The sequence below is a fragment of the Mytilus galloprovincialis genome, chromosome 13 (genome assembly GCF_965363235.1).
Source record: "Mytilus galloprovincialis chromosome 13, xbMytGall1.hap1.1, whole genome shotgun sequence".
Lineage (NCBI taxonomy): Eukaryota > Metazoa > Mollusca > Bivalvia > Mytilida > Mytilidae > Mytilus > Mytilus galloprovincialis.
In genome coordinates, this window is record NC_134850.1 from 58357318 (window position 1) to 58362491 (window position 5174).

The following is a 5174-nucleotide window of genomic DNA, read 5'->3' on the forward strand; positions in this document are numbered from 1 at the left end:
AACATGACAAAAATGTTAAGAAGTCACCTTAAGGAGTAATTGCCCTTTATAGTCAATTTTTAACAATTTTCATAAAATTGTAAATTTTGGTTAATTTTTACAAATATTTTCCTGTGAAACTATTGGGCCAAGTTGGTTATAGATAGAAATAATTGTAAGCAACAAACATGTTCAATTAAGTAAGATCTATAAACACATTACCATTACCAAATCACAATTTTGTTAAGAATCCATCTTTGTTTAATATGCACATGGACCAAGGTGAGCGACACAGGCTCTTTAGAGCCTCTAGTTATGGTTTATTGGTCAATGTCTATTTTTTGTGTTATGGTTTGTTTTTCGATAGCATACACAATAGGTAAACTATATTTGGTGTAAAAAAAATTGTAAGGTGTATATTTCTGTCTGACATGATCTATCTGACCTTGACCTCATTATCATATGTAGAGCTTTAAAAATGTTAAGTAATTGTAATGCTTTCAATAAACCATTTTATCTTTAAGACTTTCAACATTAAATAAATTATCAGTAAAGCAGAGGCGACATTTCAGCATGTGCACTCTTCAAATTTCAAGATATCTCCTTTGATATATAAGATATCTCATATGATTTCATTTTTATAAGATATATTATATAAGATATCTTATATATTATATATTATATATAAGTTTATAAGATGTCTTCTAAAGTATATATGAAATATCTTATTAATATTTTTTATATAAGATATCTTATATAATTTATAAGATATCTTCCAAAGTTTATAAGATATCTTATAAAGTATATGAAATATCTTATTAATATTTTTTATATAAGATATCTTATATGATTTATGAGATATCTTATAAAGTATATAAAATATCTGATAAACTATATAAGATATCTTATAAACTTATATAAGATATCTTTTGAACTATATAAAATATCTTATATAATATATAAGATATCTGATATAATAAATGAGATATCTTATATAATCTGTTTTTATAAGATATCTGAAATAATATAGAAGATATCTTATATAGTTTATAAAATATCTTCCAATGTTTATAAGATATCTCATATATTATTGTTGAGCCTGCGACTTAGTTGCAGAAAGCTCAACATAGGGATAGTGATCTGGCGGCGGCGGTGTTAGCTAACTTCTTAAAAGCTTTATATTTTAGAAGGTAGAAGACCTGGATGCTTCATACTTTGTATATGGAGGCCTCATGATACGAAGATTCCGTGAGTCACATGTCCAATGTCCTTGAACTCATTTTCATGGTTCAGTGACTACTTGAAAAAAAAGTTAAAATTTTTTGTAATGTTTAGTTCTCTCTTATTATAAGTAGTAGGATAACTATATTTGGTATGTGCATACCTTGCAAGGTCCTTATGCCCCTCAGACAGTTTTCACTTGACCTCCACCTCATTTCATGGATCAGTGAACAAGGTTAAGTTTTGGTGGTCAAGTCCAGATACTATAAGCAATAGGTCTAGTATATTCGGTGTATGGAAGGACTGTAAGGTGTACATGTCCAACTGGCAGGTGTCATCTGACCTTGACCTCATTTTCATGGTTCAGTGGTTATAGTTAAGTTTTTGAGTTTTGGTCTTTTTTTCTAATACTATATATATGCGATAGGTCAACTATATTTGGTGTATGGAAATATTTCATGTCTGATCTTTACGTCAGTCACTCAGGTTTATTTGACCTTGAACTCATTTTCATGGTTGATTGCTCAGTGTTGTGTTTGGTCTGTTTTTCTTGAACTAAAAGCAATAGGGCTACTTTATTTGTTGTATGGAATAATTTTAAGTTGTACATGTCTGCCTGGCATGGTTCATCTGACCTTGACCTCATTTTCATGATTCATTGGTCAATGTTTAGTTGACTTGGTTAATGTTAAGGATATATGACAGTTGTACTGAAGCTTTATATTTAGGACTATAAACATAATATCAATGATTAATAAAGAAGTCGAGACATTTCAGTGTGTGCATTCTTGTTCTTTTACTTTTCTGAAAACATAATTATTATAAAACCTATCTTCTCATATTTTATTTCAAAATTCTTTTCTCATTGGTTTCTTTTATGCACAAGATTGTGTTTTTTATGAACAATCTAAGAAAATTATGGCAATTTGAATGACTCGTGACACTCGTAGCTTAAACAAATAGCAGGATAACCCACACTTTTTGAAAAAAAAACCAGTTAAATTTCATTTTGGCAAGTGTAAGATCTGAGGAAATATGCATACCGATGATCTTCCTCAAATCGTCATATGTACACAAAATGAAAAAAAGAACATGAGATATAATTGCCAATGAGACAACTCTCCACAAGAGACAAAACGACACAGATATTAACGACTATAGGTCACCGTACGGCCGCCTTCATCACAGAGATGGGTCCGATTACTTTCAATGTAATTGATTAAATTACAATTACTTTGTCATTTGTACGATAAAATTAAATTAATGATTACATCATTATACCCCACGCAACGGGTTGCGGAGGGTATAATGTTTTTGACCCGTCCGTCTCTCCGTCAGTCAGTCCGTCCGTCCGTCAGTCCGTCCGTCAGTCCTGTTTCTTGTCATCGCAACTCCTCTCAAACCACACAACAGAATTTCACGAAACCTTTTCAGATAATAAGGACATACTATGTAGTTGTGCATATCGACGGGAAATTGCGATTCAATTTTTTTTCTAGGAGTTACGCCCCTTTTTACATAGACAAATATAATCGTATAATATAATCAAAACGAGGATGTTAATTTGATGTATGCCTTTTTGTGCTTCTTCGTTACATTTGTTGTTTTTATAGTGATTAAGATGATAACACAATGTTGACTGCTGTACCCCTATTTTTGACATTTTTACCTATTATGTCTGTTTGTTTTGTTCACGCATCGGTGACTATATAATGGAATTTGATGCGACTGTCATACAAGTGAGAGGTTTAGCTAGCTATAAAACCAGGTTCAATCCACCATTTTCTACATTTGAAAATGCCTGTACCAAGTCAGGAATATGACAGTTCTTGTCCATTCGTTTTTGATGCGTTTTGTTATTTGATTTTGCCATGTGATTATGGACTTTCCGAATTGATTTTCCTCTGAGTTCAGTATTTTTGTGATTTTACTTTGAACTTATTTACTTTAATGTACTACTGCAACAGTTTGTCTTCGCAACTTCTTTCAAACCACACAACAGAATTTCACGAAATCTTTTCAGATAATAAGGACATACTATGTAGTTGCGCATATCGACGGGAAATTGCGATTCAATTTTTTTTCTAGGAGTTACGCCCCTTTGAACTTATTTACTTTAATGTACTACTGCAACAGTTTGTCATCGCATATTCTCTCAAACCACACAACAGAATTTCACGAAACCTTTTCAGATAATAAGGACATACTATGTAGTTGTGCATATCGACGGGAAATTGCGATTCAATTTTTTTTCTAGGAGTTACGCCCCTTTGAACTTATTTACTTTAATGTACTACTGCAACAGTTTGTCATCGCAACTCCTCTCAAACCACACAACAGAATTTCACGAAACCTTTTCAGATAATAAGGACATACTATGTAGTTGTGCATATCGACGGGAAATTGCGATTCAATTTTTTTTCTAGGAGTTACGCCCCTTTGAACTTATTTGCCTCACTATACTGTTGACTCCTCTCGCTTGCAATTTATGTACTACTTCAACAGTTTGTCATCGCAACTCCTATGAAACCACACAACAGAATTTCATGAAACTTTGTAGATGATAAGGACATACTATGTAGATGTGCATATTGACAGGAAATTATGTTTCTTATACAGTTTCCTTTTCTTACACTTATTTAATTTCTCCAATGACAATGTGGGGACGTGGGGTATGTGAGCGCGCTCACTAAGGTTCTTTAATTTCTAAAACTATCTGATTAAATTAATGATTACATTGGCAAAGTAATCATGATAACATCTGATTACAATGAATTTAAAACAAAACATTTTGAATGATGTGAATGAATAAGCGTTCAATATAACTATAGCATTTTTGAGAAAGTATTTTATTTGGTTCAATTATGAAATGATAACTTCAAATTAAACTTCATTTATTTATATAAACGCCAAATATCACTTCATATATATACATTACACTTTATCACCAATGATCTCTGAATTATTTTGAATTAAATTTAATAAAGATAAATCATAAGAGTTTTTTTGTTTGTCTTCTGACCTCTTTCATAATTTATATGTATTCCAAGTTGCAGTTTATAGAAGTTTAAATGTGGATGAAATAAAGTTACCAGTTAAAACTATGTTAAATTTTAATAGAAATGTTTAATCAAATTGTAAACAATATGTAAGTACTAAAAATCATTGCATTTTACATGTCCATTCCAAATACAAAAAAAAATTAAACAACATATTTGTCCAACTTTTAATTTAGTTTGTGCTAATTAGATAAATTTTCATGTCTGATTTATCTTTTATCATATATATTTCCCTACAGCTATACTCAATTGGTAATTGCAATAAAAACAAACCTTAATTAGTCTCCTACCTGTCAATTCAAAGTTGACAAAAATCACAAAAATTAACAAAAGATTATAATTCAGGGTTAAAGAAAAGTATACAGTTATTATCAAATATTAATATGAAGATCATTATAAAACGATGAATATACATGTATGTACAATATCTTTTACCAAAAAGGTATATAATTGTATTATATGTCTCTGCTTAGGCTAATGATGACTTTTCAATACTGTAACTTTATTTTTTACTGAAGTAGACATGCTTGAAGTAACCAAACCATTTTAGTATGTTTAAAATTTATCATATATGAATAACAAAGAGGTTCATTTAATGACCAACCACACAATTTTAGATTTTTTTTCATTGTAATCAGAATGTAATCAAAAAGTAATCATGATTACAGGGTATTTTGAAAAGTAATTGATTAAATTAAATTACTTGTAATCAGATTTTTGGCTGATTAATGATTACACTGATTACTTGCTGATTAACGATTACAATAACAATTATCCCAAGTCTGCTTCACCATGGGACAAAGCCCATACCGCATAGTAAATGTAAACGAGAAAACCGACGGCCTTATTTATGTACAAAATGAACACAACAACATATATATTGATAAGAAACACAATATATGTAAACACCGAATT